Here is a 17,912-nt window from a genome sequence, read left to right on the forward strand (position 1 = left end):
TCTCAGACACATTTTTGACTTTTGCAATGCAATGTAATGTTGTACAAAAAATGGACTAATCACCATACTGATTATTCACAAAAAGAAACACTATTTTCTCTGGTACTTTTAACAAGTGTGTAGTCAGATTAAATTGCTCAAGTGCACGTGGCAACAGTTCTACAGTCACTAGATGGTGGTGTTGAGTCACAATAAAATTACATTAACTGTACAACACAACTTGTGGTTGGTGAGTTGTATTTGAATTCACTATTTTATCCAAACGAAACCCAGTCGTGGAATAATTACATAGCTCTTTCACTTAAGAAGAAAAGGTAACTCGTAGAAATTGCCAGAAGAAATATTGCTCAGGTAAAAGTTTCAAATCAAAATTAGAAGCACAAGTAGAAACAAAGAGGTTTCTAAAATTTGAGTACACATTCTACAGGATATTTGTGTTTCCCAAAGCTTGGGAGTGTCTGATTCTTGAAGACTGATTTATAAATATCAGGTTCAAATGATATGTAGGTTCCAGTTGATTGCGTCTTCTTGGAAATACAAAAAATACATCAGCCTTATCAGCTTTCACCGAGTTTTCCATGCAAAATCTTTCACTGTAAAGTCACTCGTAACTTAGTATAAATACAGTGGAATAAACTGTAAATTTCCTTTGGCATGCAGTGGTGTAAAAGTACAGTCTAAAACATAAATATTCATGTGAAGATCCCTCGACAGAGTACCTAAGGATACTGAGAACACATTGTAAATTTGTCATCTGCATGTAAATTAATTCTATCGAGTATTTGGAGTTAAAAAGGTTGTATTAAAACAGGCAACCTGGACAGAGCGTTGGCAGGTTGCAGAAAGCAACGTTTAAGGTCTTTCAGTAGTGTTGGAATCTTTTAATCTTGGGTTGTAAGTACATTAAGAGCAAGTCTTCTCCACTCTACTCTAAAAGGCTAATTGAATGTTTTCATATAAAACATCGTGATTGTTGTTACATTTGAAATATTCACAAAAAGCATAAAAATAATTTTGACTTGGTGAATGTTGAGTATGAATTTTACGAGGAGCACCTAAAGGCGTCATAACTAACTCAACTATCACATGGCAGGTGAGAGTTGATGGAACTCGCGCTTAAGCTCAAAGCCGAGTGCGGGTAACAGGGCACAGTTTCTGTCCCCAGACCATCGCGAAGTCGTGGGGTTTTGACTTGTTGTGCGATCGGTATGTGTGTATGTTTGTGCGCTCGCTTTATCTGCAAGTGTATCCCGCAAATTTTTCAAAGGATTTATCGTGACAAAGTCCACGGGAGACGCATATCGTAAGTAAAACGTACTGTCGCTACTGTCGGATAAGATACTCTGTCATCTAGGTCATTGATGACTTAGGGCAACTAAAACTATGTAAATAATCTATCTATGTAGTTAAGTTAGTGTTTGACTTGGTGTACATATTTTGTGGTTAAGTTAAAATGGGAATGGTGTGGCAGGCTATGGTTGACGCTAAATAAAACAAAACTGAAAACAAGTCTCATAAAGTTAGGACATTTTCCTTCATGCAAGTTCCAAAATCCGGATTTTATTATATTGTCTGTGTTGCTCGGCTTTCTCATCTCGAAAAGATGTTCGAATTTAATTTGAAATGCCTATGTAAACTATTTTTCCATGGTCCGGCAGTGGGGATTATGAATAGTAATGATAAAATACCCTATATTTCCATTTGGGTTTGAGATTATGATTATTCTCCACCCCCCCAAACAATAGACTAAATGCGCAAACTCACACACAGAAATGTGGCTTGACTTGCTCTAGGATAGAAACCATGGGGCTTTCAAAATGATGCCGGTTTTTCTCCCCTTGCTCTGTCATACGCTATCAGCTTGGAGCTAATAAATGATGTTTAGTTGCACTGACACATGCTGCGTAATTGCAGATCATCATTTTCTGACAGTGCATTTAGGAGGGGCTTGGTGGATATCAAGGCTGATGCTTGGCTCCCCTCTGCTAAAGCATCTGCTACATCTTACCCTGGAGATAGCATACATACACACTCACATGTGCTCAGCCATGCACACACAGGCGACTTGAGAGGACTTTTTTCTATTGCAAATCTCATTTCAAAGGGAGCGAGCTGAAAGGCACCATTGCTGCTGACAACAGTGAATTACTTGAGGCTGCTTTGGTTGACACTTGGGTGGTATTAGCTCATAGAGAAAGACAAAAAAGTGGAACTTAAGTAGCGATAGGTACAACTCTGAAATTTAAAGCCTGTGTCACAGTTACCTCTGAATAAAATAGTTGATTATTGCAGAGTTATTGGGTTACTTGTTCCAGCTCTCCCTGTGTATGCATGCATATGCACACTTGCAAGTTAGCACTTATCCTTGTGAACAAAGCTGTGTGTAATACCAAGCGGTGCTTTTCTCTGTGGCTCTATAGGTTCAGATGATTACTCTGTCATCTTAACTACTGCTGCTAATCGCACCACTGATGGAGTTCCCCAAAGGAAGCAGATTGCTTCCTAGCAAGGAGTGCGAGTGAAGTAGAAAGTAAGCTGAATATGAGAGGGAGGGGATGTAGAAGCAGAGAAACTGCAAAAAAGAGGAGAAGGGTAGCAACTAGGAAGACAGAGTAAGGCTGTTAATCTGGAAGGAATAATCCTCCACTCTCTGTGGGTGTGGGAGGAAAGATAGTGAAAGTGAGTGAAGAAAAAAGCACAAAATAAAATACATAGTTTCTAAGAGTTTACCTTTGCTTCTTGGTCAGGGAAGGGAAAAGAGGCAACAGGAAAGGACATGAGGAAAGGGGGTAGAGATGATACAGTATTATGGATGCACAGTGGTATATTTCCACAAAAGAATAAATATAGTAATTATTGTCTGTCCTTTGGTTTCCAGAGAAAGAGCAGGACAGAGTAAATATGTTTTGACTTGTTTTTAATTTCTTGTGCTGGGTGCACTGTCTGTGAATGGATATTGATGTTTTCTTGGAAAAAAAAATCAACTGGTCAAAGCAGATGGCTGCCCTAAAGAGTCTGGATCTGTTTGACATTTCTTCCTGTTAAAAGGATGTATTTTTGTCACAGCTGTTGTTTTTTCCACTCCAAAATAACATACGTGCATAATATATAGTGTCTACCTCTATAAACCTACTTGTACAGTATTCTGAAAACCAGTCTCAAGCATGTCATGTAGCTTAAGGATAGGCATTTCAAGCAGAAATACTATTTGATAATCACTGGGAACTATTCTAAAAACCCTTGTGGAGCGAATGAGCTATCCATGTGGTCTAACATAACTTTTGTTTCCCTATGCAACCACCATTTTATGTTTTGCATGCTTATTGCTCTTGGGGTTCTGTATTGAACGGTTTCTTTTTTTTCATGAGTCAGTATGACATCCCTAATAGCAGGTCGCTTCTAAGAATTAGTATTGATGACAATTTATATTTTCATGTATGTGTATGGCTAAATGAGTAACTGTATTACAATGTGTTTTGTTTTGTCCATCCCAGCTTGCTGGTGTTGCAGTTGCTCAGCTCTTCTCTGAGGTCAGCATTCTGCTGTGTGTAAAATTTAGAACATATGGATGTGAAACATTCTTTGGGCACAGCAGAGACAGAGGTTCAAGAAATAGCTCTGATGCTAATAATCAGTAGCAGTGAAGAACAGCACTGTTGTTTACACTAGGTGACATGACACGGCGACAGTGGTAAGTCCCATGAGCTTTTGCTAATCCTGTTTTAATTCTTGTAATTACATGATAGCTGACCAAAATAGAACATGGTCATTGTCTGTTTGTGTCTGCTGGAAAGGATATAGGATTGGTTCTTTGGAAGGAAGCACTTGGTACAAGTGTTTACTTAGTTGCTCCTGCCTTGGGATATTATTTTAGGAGCCAGTTTCTCCCAAATCAACTACAATTTATGTTGTATAATTAATTTATACTTACTAATTGTGTATTTTTGAACCTGGACCCTTAGTATTTGGAGTTGGATTGAAAGATGAATTGAACACAACTATTATTTCAAAGTGTTTGATATTGTACATAATGTAATCAAAATTGTAGTTGTTCAGTGTCAAGTAATACACAGTATTGGAGGACTCAGATCAGGGTTTGACTGCACAATTAGTCAAATATTTATATGATCATGATTTTGGTTTGTCACAATTAAATGAACCCTATTGACTGTGACATTAATTCATTCACATGCATGCTAAGCTCAAATTAAACCTTTCTGCATGTGAAATCAAATTTGTATCAGCTGGATCAAAATTCTATATTATAATCAGTGTTACTGATGGGGTAGCATGGCTCAGAGGTAGAGTGGCCATCAAGCCAACGAAGGGTCGCTTGTTTCATCCTCAATTCCCCTGGTGACCATGTCAAAGTAGCCAAGATACTGAGCCCCTAATTGCTCCTGATGGCCCTGTGACAGACTGGTGACCCATCCAGGGTGTACCCCACCTCTCGCTCAGTGCCAGCTGGGGTAGGCTCCGGCCCTCCTGCAACCCTGAATGGATAAAGGGTATTGGAAAATGGATGGATGGAATGTTATCAATTTGATTTCAGTATTACTATCTACTGAGGAGAAGATAGGTGATACGTATAGATCAGCACGTATGAAGCACAAAATGTAAATGGAAGCTGTGCTGTTTATTTAAATGTGACATCCAGACATGTCAGAAAAGCAGCTGTAGAATAAGATAGCTAAACCCATTTTTAAACGCCAAAAAAATGTAGATCTGTGAGGAACTACAAATATCATGAAAATAACTAGGATATCGATAGTTGTCATATCTGATACAGTCTATACTTCAGTTCAAGTTTATACCAAAATTTGAATTTCTGGCTTTGGGGATATGGACATAGCACATGCATGAGCACACCCAAACACTGACATAAAAACTGGCATTGTTGAGCATCGCTGGAAACAAACTATCTTGGTTTGACCTGTCAGAATCAATTTCAAACAGGCTAGCTAAGGAGAGGGGAGATGGAAATAAAGAATGAAGGTAATACAAGGAGGGAGAAGAGATGCGAGAGGGAGAGGGACAGAATGGTGTAACCAGTACAGTTTTTTTCCCCCAATTTGTGATGTTTTAATGGTACGAGAAATGTCAATCTGAAAATATCTTATGTGATTTTTTTAGTACATTTTCTCTGTAATTTAATTGTACAGAAAGTGGTTGAAATCCTGTAGTGGGAGGAGTTCAAAGACCTAATCTTCTGGGTCGGATCAGAGACAATTTTAAATCTAAAGAATCATGTTTGATGTCCCGCATACTGAATGAACAATAATCAGAATGTGGAGTAAGAAATCTCCAATAGCCAATGATAGCCAGTTTACCATGACACTTCACCAAACCTATCTTGTGTTAGCTTTTAGAAATATTGGCTGTAATCTCGTTTTCCATGAACAAGTAAACAAATATATTTCCAGGGTGCAGTGCTGTCCCAGTGCTGTCCCAAATCGCATACTATCGAGCGCCGCACTCACCGGCGCAAATGACGACGCAGTCTTCTTCTTCTACGCGGATTTGTGACCAGCTAGCACCGCATCAGCATCAGCTAATTACCACCACCTTTTGCCTGCGCTTGTTTGTCGATTTTGCAGTAAAACAGCAAAATGAACAGTCATCACGCATTGTTATGCCACAGTTTGCGCAGATGACGCAGTGTCCTCCTATTGGCTGAAGATGCAACGGTATGTAGTGTTTATTTGTGTGATCTATTTAACAAAACATTTTGGTGATACGTCATTTTATTTTTTCAAACCCGTGTCCACACAGAGTTTCAAACGTGTCCCCATTATTTAATGTAAACATGACTCTTTACAAGTCAGTGTCAACAGACTTTCACCACAGCTATCTGCTGCCATTTTTACCGATGAAACAAGTGCCCACAGCCACATACTCAAAATCTTGACCGATTTGAGTACGTCATCCAGGTACTTTTGCATTCTCAATTTTCGCATACTATCCACACTTTTTTTCCATTTTGAATGGAGCATACTCAAAATTTTAAGTATGTAGTATGGAAGTATGCCATTTGGGACACACCATCAGTTTCTATTTTTTTTTTCTGTGATTGACACAGCGAGTGTGCACACCTGCTTCTTGGTGACATTTGTCTGGGACCCTTTAAAAGACAAAAGCACACAGCCTCCCCTTACGTGACTGTAATGTTATCCTGTAATGTTATCTGTCTTTGTCTTCGTCCAGAGAGCTTGTTAGCGGGTTGTGACTCTGACTCTGTAACCTCAGTCTCCTGTAGTCCCAGTGCTGGTCTTTCAAGTGCAGCATTTTACTGGTGACCCTAGTCCTACATAGTTAGTCATCATTTCAGAGAACAAAGTTGTCCCAAGATTTTTAAATTGGAGAAAATCATTTACTTTTTTTTTTTTTTTTAACAGATTTCTTATCAAAGCAAGTAGGGTGACAGTCATTTGTAGTTACTAGGTTGGTGGCCAGAATTAAGCAGCATAGCTGTTCGACTCACCTCATAACAAAGTGTTTATGCTCCTCAATCAGGAGTTAAGGGAGTTGGGACTGACACTCATTATTTTGCATGGGTCTTATTTGAATTAGGGATGCATCGATACCACGGGTACTTAAATATGGGTACTTGCTGATACCAAGTACTTATACTGTCATTAGAGTTCTTACAATTGCTCTGGAAACACGTTTTATTTATATCAGGTGTTCTTCACGTTGTACGAACAAATTCAATTTAACATAAAACATATCACTGCCTCAAATTTCACTAAGATCAATATGACCTGACAAATATTCATTGCTGACATTTTAAAATTGAACTGCATGTATTTCAAACAATGAACAAACATAGCCTTGCCACTCATTTCACTAAAATGTAGCCACATTCAGTGAGTTTCAGCCCACTTGAGGGTGTGTTGTTTACGGTAGGCTAGGGAGCAGCATCCCGCATGGCTACGGTAAGCTAATGAGAGACACTGGTCTGGCAGTCCAAATAAGCTGATGACTGAAATGACCTGCAACAGGTTGCTGATGCGTTTTGCTTTTTCCACAAAGTCATGATGTAGTGATGGCTGGGAATGTCATACCTTGGCTCCAGCATTCTGAGATGACATCAAAATCCCTTATGATCAACAACTGACACTGACAAGAACCTTTGTTATTCTTGCCACCCATGGGTTGTCAAGACATTTTCTCTTGCTCCTTCAGCGTTTGCTGCAGTGTTGGATGTTGCGGTCTGCTGGTGGTAGGTTTGGCAATAGCAAACTCCAACTCAGTGTTGTGTTGGTTCTTCTGATGTTTTATCAAAGGGCTTGTGTTGAATCAGCTCCTGTACATCCCTCATCATAACAATTTAGTAGAGCGTAGTTTGCTGATTACTTTATTTTTCACAGTATCGAACCTAATATCCAATACCAGTATAAGTGCATGCCTAATTTGAATCTTTGGTTTTAACTGGCCATAAAAGTATTACAATCAAACATTCACAACAAGATGAAACAGTTTCAGGGGAGGTTGCAATTGTGATTTCAGCTTCGTTGATGCCAGTTGGGGCGTCAACTGTGACACACCAGAGACTGATTTTAGAATATACAGTAAGTGGTATATAGTTGAATTTTTTTCAGTGTTTACAGGCTGTAGCTCATGAAACAGAGTTATTGTTAATTCCTCTGGTGAAATTCCAACTCCTCCAATTAAAGGAACTGCTTTTGGTAAAGACAGGAGAAACTGATGAACAATGGGAGATCTCCTGACTCAAATTCACAGCCTCAAATGGTGAAAGTCCCCTAGGGGCCCCATTGAAGCACCTAAGGGTCGCTCTAAATTCATAACCTTTCTTCTTGGTTTCTGCATTTCATGATTACTAGAACTGCAAGTGTTATATGTCACTCGATATAGCTGTTCTCATTCATGCAGAGTAAGTGCACACAGTGATTGTGATTGAACCAGTACATTGTCTTGTTTATTTGCAGCAATATAAACTGTCAGGTTTCAGGAACATTGCAGACCAGACCTGGTTAGTTTCAACTATTTAAAACCTTTGGTGTAAAGTGGCCTTCAAAGAGTTCAAGGGCTGGGTATCAAATGAGGGCTGGGCCTCAAATTCTATATTCAATCACAGTGACTCCCAAAAAATATAACAAGATAATTGTGATAAAACATTGGTCATATTCTGCTTCCCAATGGTGCTGTTGTTTTGTTTTGTCTTATAAACCTCTTTACCCCTTTACAGGAATCGGCTTTTGCTCCACCTTAAAAGTCAAAACTCAGTTAACCCGAGTAAAAAAAGGGGGGCTTATAAAAAACAATCTGGCTGCTCAAACATTTTTGCATTCAAGGAGTCCATCAAGGAACACTAAGCAATCATACTGTATTTTGTACATGAGTGACTATTGCAAAAATTAATCCTAATCTCAATATTAATGAAAATAATTGTGAATGTATTATTGCCATGATCACACAGCACATAAGAGCAACACATGGCTCTATGCTCTACATATATAGAATTGGTAATAAAGCTCTGGGGAGATTGGCTGGATATTAATGATGATAATAATAATAATAATAATAATAGTGGCCTTTACCTACAAAATCTATATGGTATAAAGCTAAATCAGTCTAAGTGCAAATGTCTGTGTACAGTTGCCTGTTCTAGTCCCACATCACACATCCCAGGTCAGCATGTGCCAATGCTTTGTCACATCATTCAAGTCTGATACTGGCATCTGTGAGATACACCAGGCTGTTAACTAATTCCAGCACCTATCTGTGGCAACATAAGACACTTAGAACAACAGTCTCCTCAGCCAAGCTATGATTGCTCCTGAGAGCTAACCACTTATTTGGAAGCAGTAAGAACATATTGTTGCTGTAGAAAGATGGCATGAAGATAATAATAGTTAGGTATTCCTGGAACTTATACACCTAACCTCTATCCCTCTAGATGAAGACATGTAAACAAGAGCTAAAAAAAAAAAAAGATTGGTTATACAAAATATGTTTTGATACTCCATTATCAAATCAAAAATACCCTTTCAGGGGGTCTGGAGCTCTGTAATGCACCACAGTTTTGTATGTCTGACTCTAAAACTGATGGACAAGAGTCATATTTCCCAAAGGTTGGCACATTCAAGTCAAGTCAATTCAATTTTATTTTTATAGCACCAAATCACAACAAAAGTTATCTCCTGACAAACATTCCTTTAATATGAATAATTTCTGGTTTGATTTAAACCCTCCAAGTTTCACTTCCTCTGTCCTGTTCCTCTTTGTTTTTCTCTCAAAGAGCATGGCAACATAGCCCAGGTTTGCTCAGCATTGTTGCCTGTTACAAGGCAGACTGGAACAGGCTGCCTGTTAACAGCAGAATTGTTGGGGTCTCTTTAAACTGAATTAAGTAAATGAGTGTGATTGTTGACAGTTTTCATCAAATTGACTTGACTAGTGGCATTTTATTATTAATAATATATGCATCTTTAAAGTGGATGCATGCACCTCTCAACTACCTTGATAATGTATGTCTGTCCCTCGCAAGAAGATTTGCTGTGTCATTTTAGCAGATTCAACACATGGCAGCACTATCTAACTGCCAAGTATTACTGGCAGTCTATCCCATTGGCTTTGTCAGTCCCTAGCTACGCACTGATTGGTTAGTCCCAGCTGTCACGCTGGGTTGTGGCTGACTTGAATGTGTATGTATTAAGTGGTGTTGACATGTTGTTTTTACAGCACTGGCTTGCTGACACTAGTCCTTGAGCTCACTGCTGGTTTCCATGCCTGAGGCCATGTCAGGGCTTAAAAAGTGAGCAGGAAATAAAATCTGCATCTGCTTTGGAAAGACATAACTTTCTTTGCTGCCTACTCCAAGAGTTGCTCAAAATTGACCCATGGCCTCTTTTTTTCTGGTTGACAGTTGGTAGAAGAAAAACAGAGTGATACACAACAACCATTTAATGCTACAAATTTAAAAAGAAATTTGTATTTTTTTCTTTGGTTTTTCACTGTTACAAAGCCCCCCCCCCAAAAAAATCAGCTTCATGTTTTGTTTTTCCCGGGTAGTTATGTATGTAAACTGGCTACCCTAATGTTCATAAACATCCATTCATCCATCCATCCATTTTCTATACCGCTCATCAGTTAAGGGGGGGGGGGGGCGTCTGGAGCCTACCCCAGCTGACTTTGGGTGAGAGGCGGGGTACACACTGGACGGGTCGCCAGTCCATCGCACATATAGACCGACAACCATTCACTCTCACAGCCACACAACACATAATTGATGAAAATGTGGCAGAATTGTTGTCTTTGAAATGAGCTTGCTTAGAAATATGAATCACAACCACACTTTTAATATGTTTAATCATATTGCTCTATCACATCACACTTATCCATTCCACTGTTCAGTGGGTTCACATTTGACACTGTTCAGTGAATTCAAAAATGCATGAATAATGATTCATGTAATAACTGGGCCATTTTTCAGATCAAAGACATCACACTACCATACAAATAACACATACCACCTCAAAAAATAGTTATTAAACCTCCTTTATTGTAAAAATGATACAAAAAGTGTCTTGGTACTAATCACACCTAACACACAAACAGTCACACAAATCAGAGCTAACGCACACACTCACACGCACACATTCAAAACCTTTTCAAACCTAGGTAAACTCTTTAGTCTTCAAACTACAAACATTCTGGACTTCACACCCCTGTCAATGAAACATTTTTAATTGTGTAATAAAACCCATAGAATTTACAATCAGCCATGAACGCTGATTTATGAAAGATGATTACTTTTTTTAAACAGTTGTTTCCAGTCTGACTGATACCAAGATAGATACCCACTTTTCTTCTGTGTACATAATGTGCTTCAGAGCCCCACTGTACAGCTGACTGCTAGTTAGCTGCTCAACCCAATAGTCATCAAGTACACCTTAATTCAAGATGGCCTTTGCCTGCATCACTAGAACTAGAGCTGCGCTGAAAATTCACCTGTAAAAAAGAACTGCTGAAAATTGCGACATGTAATTTTTGCATGAGATACATAGCCAGAACCACCTTCCTGACTGGGTGCAGTGATTTGACACAGCACCTCAAAAGTCCCTTTGTAAACTTCAGTCCAAAAAATAAGGACTGTTGCTACGAATCATGACCACCTTTTGTAAGAGAGGATGAGGAAGATTTCATCTGAACATGTCAGGATCTTGATCTATTTGAATTGGATTATATACATATGTTTGTGATTGGACATGTTTTTGATCAAATAACATCTTGTAATTTTTAAGATTTGCTTCTTTTTGTTAATCTCAACCTCTCTCTGTTAATCCAGGAAGAGACTGTCCTGCAGAAATGGGTGTTTGACGTTTGAGAAGGTATGATACTGTGCCCAATAATTGCAATCATTACAATAAAGTTAACAATTAGTGAGCTGTGTCATGGGGTCTGGAGCACTGTAATGCACCAAAAATTAAAGAATACTCTTTAGCTATCAGCTTGTGTTTTAACACCACTGTGTGTGATGATTATCATCATTGCTTGATCACCCTGCTCCAGTGTAGTCACCGAGACTTTTAGTTCTGGTAGTGACACCAAAATCACTCGATTCATCAATTTTCGTTACACCATAGCACTTAAGGGGAGAGGTCTTTGTGTATTGTTAACTTATGCAATAATGTCACTCTTAGTGTTGTACCAGACTTGAAGGTCTGAGCACCATTTTATACACAAGACTTGTTAGTGTGCTCTGCCAGGCAAACTCATTTAACTGGCCCTGCCTTGTGCACACTGCATCTTTGTGTGACTGTGTGACAATGCCGTGCAACATCTCGTCAGTGTAATTTCACTTTGCCTCGTGCACAAAGCCCTGTACTAAAATATACTGTTGCTCATTTCTGATTAAGTTAGTGTGGTGACGTGAAAGAGCAAGATACAGTTCTGTATATGTTTTTGTACAGCTTGAGCATGAGTTTTGTCAGACCACTTGCAATTGTCCTGTAGAAACCAATTGAGTGTACCCACACTATGAGAATCTCTGGGAAAAAAAAAACCTTGATTAAATCTGTCTGTGTAGTTTGGTGGTAGAAAAAGTGTCATTACTGTATTAACTTTTCAGGCTTCATCAAAAATGTTAAATGTCCAGCATCTTCTTTCCAATTATTTGGGTAACAAATGGTTTGTGGTATCTTAGAAAATTGTATGATTTTTTTTTAAACATAACAAAGATACACAGGATCAACTGATATTCAATATACTGTATATATACTTTTTTTTGTTGTTGTTGGATTGGATTTTGTTGGATTGCTAATAAAACACTAAGATGCCATCATTGAACTTTGCTATAGTGGCTTCTCTTCACTTTTGCTTTCTACACCACTTACTGGTGCCACAAATTTAGGTTTTAATAGTTCATTTATTTGTATTTGCTTTATAAATCCTCAGGGAGCTACTTCATTTTTTAATATATGTAAAATGTCTGCCGCAAGGTCCTTGCACATTAACAATATGTTTAAAATCATTTCACCAAAGTTTTGTGTTACAGTTTGTTATTTTAAATGTTGAAAGCAATATTTTGCATATCAGTTCCGAATAGCCATTATCAGTTTCCATGTTTGCTAAAAATCTAATTGATATCGGCGCTGGAAAAAACATACTTAGGCTGTCATTTAATGAAGGATCAATCACCCAGATATGGCTATGAGTACACAGATTTGTTATCTTTTTGTTAACATGAACATCAGTTTTGTGACTATGACAGTTGTTCATTCATCATGTTAAATCCTTCTATTGAGTGTGTGAATGTTTTTGTGTGTTTGTTTGAAACAGAGGTAGAATCTCATTTTTCCTGTTTGGTTGGCCTTCCCCCTCTCTTTCTCTCTTTCTCTCTCTCTCTCAAACACACACACACACACACACACACACACACACACACACACGCGCATGCACACATTGTTGTATTTGCCCTGTGTGGTAGAAGAGCCTGGGGGCTTGAGTCTGGCCTCTAGCTGGTGACACTAATCCAAACAGGCTCAGCGAAATGAGGAGGAATGGCAACAACATACACAATACACGGAGACACACACACACACACACACACACACACACCCATGTCTTGTGTTTTCCATGTTAACGTTTGCAGTGACTGTTGCTGTTATACCTACACTGAAGTTTTTGTAGTGTGTAAAATTAAATGTTGAGGTTTCCCAATTTGTATATCAGTGCAAGCTCCTGTTGATGTTCGATAATAACCTTTTGAAACCCCTACCGCCCCCCCCAATGATCTTTCACTTGTGTGTGGAAACCATGCTGAGTTCTTTTGGGCGACACTGTTGCGCAATTGTAGGCCATTGTGTGTTCCGTCATGTCATCTGCATATATTATATGCACAGTTGGATACATTTTGCAAACGCATACACATCTGAACAATATAAGGATATGCAATAACTCACAAACTTGTGTTGTTGTCAAGTAAATTTAGGCATCAAGGGGCAGATGGAACATTTTCTTCTCATGCATCCAAGCCGTTACCTGTTTACTGCCTCACTTCTCCAAATTTTTCTCTGTGTTAAGATCAGGAATTCAGTGACTGGTGAATAAGCTTAGTGTTCCAGTAATCAAATTTCTTGAACATGCCAAACTTTCTGACTAAGGCTTTCCCTCCAGTCTAAATTCTTATTTGTGTTGTACATAGGGCTGTAACGATTAGTCGACGTTGTTGAAAAAAATCGATCATAGAAATAGTCGACAATGAATTCCATTGACGACTATTGTCGCCAGACGTGTTTTTCCAACAGAGTTAGGCATCTCACATTTAATTTTTGTACGAATCCGCAGTATGTTCAATAAAAGATGTATTTTTCATTGTACCCATCTTTCTTGTGTTTATTATCATTTGCCACATAATTAAATCAACTTCATGCTAAATTTAAGAAAAAAATTAATGAATATCCGATTAGTCGACTAATCGTTTCAATAGTCGGTGACTAGTTGACTATTAAAATAGTCGTTAGTTGCAGCCCTGGTTGTACATTGCTTTGGACAAATGAAACTGTAGAAAATCATGTGCCATGAAAGTATTTTCAAAGTGAATTAAACTGAGTTGAATTAGTAGCATCGGACTGAAGATTTGTACGTATACTTTGTACTAATAAGACAATGCACTTGCACGCCTGTGCTACATTTTAAACGAACAGGACATACATTTTTCTTGGCCTTATTCTTAATAGGACAATCCTTTCACCAAAGTGAAGGCAGCTTTTTTTAAACCTTACTTCCTTTTCTCAAAAGTGCAAGCACAAAATCCAAGTTTCAAACTGCATTCATGAAACACCAGGTTCTTGTCCTGCCTTCAATGAATTTACACCCAATGAGTCCCCATGAGCAAGCACATCTTGCAACAGCGACAAAAACCTTCCTTTTAGCAGGCAGGAATGTCGATGAGATCCAGGCTCAATGGGAACGGCCATCTGCTTTTACCTGTTGGGGGGGTGGGGGGGGCATGCTTCCTAGTTACATATGCCTTTGTCACCACTGTCTTCTGATTACAGTCAGCTTGATGGCTTGTAAGAAACTATGCAGCACTATATGATAATGGTCCAGATGATTTTGGAAAGTTTTGGCTCATCAACTTGCTGTTTGTCAGTGGAGCTTGCCTTATTGGTGACATCTGTCATAATGTTCGTCTCTTTTACACTTTGACTGGATGTCTGTGTTTCTGTCACAGTTTATCTGTATTCTCAAGGTGCATTTTACTTGAATTATTTGATTATGTTTGAAATGATTGCAGCCCAGACCAAAAGCCAGATGGCCCTTAACAGGGTAACTTGGAGATGTCAGCTCAAAATTCACAGGCCTCAGCTGTTGGTGCCCTTTTGCGAATTGTTCAACCCTAGAATCTGCATTTCTACAGTCAAGTGGTTCAGCAACTAACATTAAAAGAATGTGGCTGTACAGGATACCTACCTGCGAAGTGATAACGAGTGTCTCCTGTGACAGAGCAGCCAATGAACTCTAGAGCTTCTATCCCTGCAAACATCTTGCTATTTTCTGCAATGGGAACAGCTTTTGTAGGCATTAACTCAAATGGGTCAAATGACCCTGCATTAGACTCAGGTATTTATCTGCTCCGCTCCTATTGGCATTGAACACAAATTCTAGGTGAATGCAGGAATTGCTTCCGGCACTTCCCATCTCTGACCCATATACAAAAGCAGTCAGGGTTACCCTATCTAAAAAAAGCTTGTCTCCTCCACTACTGACTTCCACAAATTCAACCTATCTGTGTTAAAGCAGGAACACTCAAATAGTTTACCCTCAGACGGACTGGAGCAAAAACTATAGCAGAAACCCCTTTATGTCTTTCATGCTGCTTTTACTTCAGCTGTGGTAGCACAAGTAAAAGATTTTTACAAACCCTGGATACTACACTCCAGTGCACTTTTAACAAGAACTTTAACTCCCTTCTGGTGTGATCTGTGTTTGTGATAATCACCAGGAAAAAACAAAGCAAAACTAAAACACAAAGGTAACCCCTCGTCTCCTTGCAATGGAAACAGGATCATTCAGGAATTTCACTCCTTTCCTTAAAGGGGAACTCAGGGGAATTTACGAAGGATTTGAATCTTAGGGCACCATACAATTCGATTATGATTCAGGGTGCTGCAGTTTGATGGTAATTTGATTATGGATGCATCATGATTTGATTTGTCAACTGGAAAGTTGGTTCTTAAATTCACTGTATTATTTCCTCTCAACAAGCAGCAGGGCCACCATGAAATACAACTTACAACAGTAGGCCTGGAATAAAGTCATTTTAGGGCGAGGTCTCCTTAACACCTCACTCAGGCTATTAGCATTCAGTATACATGACAATTTACCCTTGTTCCCTGAATGCCACATAAACACAAGTACAGAGAGCAACTGATTATTTTTCTGCTTTCAGTCTTCTTGCTACCGTATATTTTTCATTACAGCAGCTAAATTGTCCACCATGCATTTAAATGCATACTTTTTTTTGCATGGGCATTCAGCTCTCTCCTTCTTCCAGACTTTTTTCACGAATCTTTAAGTCATTGAGACATATTTCATACCTGCTACTTACTTTAGCTTTGTGGCAATAGCTTCTTTCTGTCCCTGTCCTATTCTCCTGCTCGGTGTGTGTCATATAATTATCCTGCTATCTCCTTTATTAATAATTATTGTGATCTTGTTTAATTTCATTTACTATGTTAAAGGTGAGGCTAAGCAGCTCTGTGTTGGCTGTTAGCTGGTCCACTGTGACTGGTGAGCACTGACCCAGCTGATGAGCTTTTTTGTTTGTTGTATCACAGGTAGTTTCAGATGAGGAATTGAACAACTCTAAAGGCACTCTAAACTGGTGGAATGGGTAGAAGAAGGAAAGTTACAGTCACACAAAAGGAAATCCACAATTAATTTTTTTCAAAGCCGGACAAGCAGATGTGTCTCATATTATGTTCCAGTCTATTCATGATCCTGTGCAGGCTATGGAATGGAATCTGGATAAGTAAAGCCCATTTAGTTCCTGCGTACACTGTATTTGTAAGATTTGTAATATCATGTTGTACCACTGCTGGACCCCTTCAATAGCATTAGCTATCTGAGTCTTTCAGTCCTTGCTGAATTATCCTCATGTTCCCTCTCAAGTTTGCAGAATGAGAATTTGCATTTGAGTGGTGACATCAAGTCGATATTTTGTAACTTCGGCTGGTCAAAGAGATAACTCTATATTTTACAAAGAGACATGCTGAATTCACTGCAATTTATTTGCAGCCTCATTCTAATGAGTGGGGTAAGTTTGCCTTCAACTTGTCTTTTGACTGCTGCTTTTATGTCAGTTTTGTAATGTCACCATTGCCTAGATGAGGATCCTTCAGATTAATGTTGACATCTAGCACTACCGTTTATGCAATGTCGATCATTTCAGGGATCTGTTGTTTTCTTGTAAGTGGGTTCTTTTTAAGATTTTTGACGGCAGTCCATGTTTTCATGCTGCAGATGGGGGCTGGAGGGAAATGAGGGCACTGAGGTTGTTTATGGCAGAAGTGGTCTGCGCATTCATTATTGCTGTAAATGTTGGCTAAGTAGCGTCACTGCGTTGGGGGAGTGGAAACACAAACTAACATACACACTGCAAAGCAAATAGGAATTGTTAAAAGGCAAACAAGTCTTATATCAGACTGACTAGCATTTGACTATTTTTCTCAAACCAGAAAGAACTGAGGTAACGTTTGAATGTTCATATTGCATGTTGTTAACTTGATGACAATCATTCACTGGAAGTCATGTGTTGTTTTGTGTTGTGGTTCATTACCAGCAAAACAGATCAAAATAGAAATAAGAACAGAGGATGACTCAATTGATCAGAGTAGAATTCCACAGCCAAGGAGAAAAGAATTGTCATATTTCCTTCAGACAGTGGGTCAGAGCTGAAGAACTGATGAGTGCAGTGTTTTGAGCCACCTAAAGCTGTATATTCCTTCAGCCCCAGAAGCCACGCATCAGCTCCAGTTCGCAGATCACACACTACCCACGTCTACACGTTGAGAATGCCCAGAGTCTTAGCACTAAAATGACATTTTAAAGCTTTTCTCTTTCTTCTGTATCTGTGTGGCACTGGCAGAAAGCCTGAGGAGAAACTAGCCCACTTACAGAGAAATAATCGTATTAAATAAAAACCAAAAACCTCCTCTCCTTACTGTCGAAATGAAATGCAGTGTGTATGTAGTCATTTCAGCAGCAGCTGAGGTTTCCTTTTGCAGAAGACAAATATGACACAGTATTGTTGGAATGTAAAGAGAAGCTGTGAGTTGCTCATTGCCCATTTTATTATTGGCATTTTTTTGGCTCATGGACCACCCAAACTGTGCTTGCTGAGGTAACTCTTATATATATTCATAGGTATATAGTGGTCGTGT

General features: G+C 38.9%; 1 protein-coding gene across 12 annotated transcripts in view; it reads left to right on the plus strand.

Moving 5' to 3' along the window:
* Positions 1 to 1,092: 1,092 nt before the first annotated feature.
* Positions 1,093 to 17,912, plus strand: part of ppfibp2b (PPFIA binding protein 2b) — a 102,056-nt gene continuing 85,236 nt past the window's right edge. For all 12 annotated transcript variants that reach the window (XR_015116944.1, XR_015116945.1, XM_086208271.1 and 9 more), the window contains exon 1: positions 1,093 to 1,303. The gene's annotated coding sequence lies outside the window, so the exon portion shown is untranslated. The remainder of the gene's footprint in view (positions 1,304 to 17,912) is intronic.

The sequence above is a fragment of the Aulostomus chinensis genome, chromosome 7 (genome assembly GCF_037954235.1).
Source record: "Aulostomus chinensis isolate RoL2024-O1b breed Wild chromosome 7, RoL_Achi_v1.0, whole genome shotgun sequence".
Lineage (NCBI taxonomy): Eukaryota > Metazoa > Chordata > Actinopteri > Syngnathiformes > Aulostomidae > Aulostomus > Aulostomus chinensis.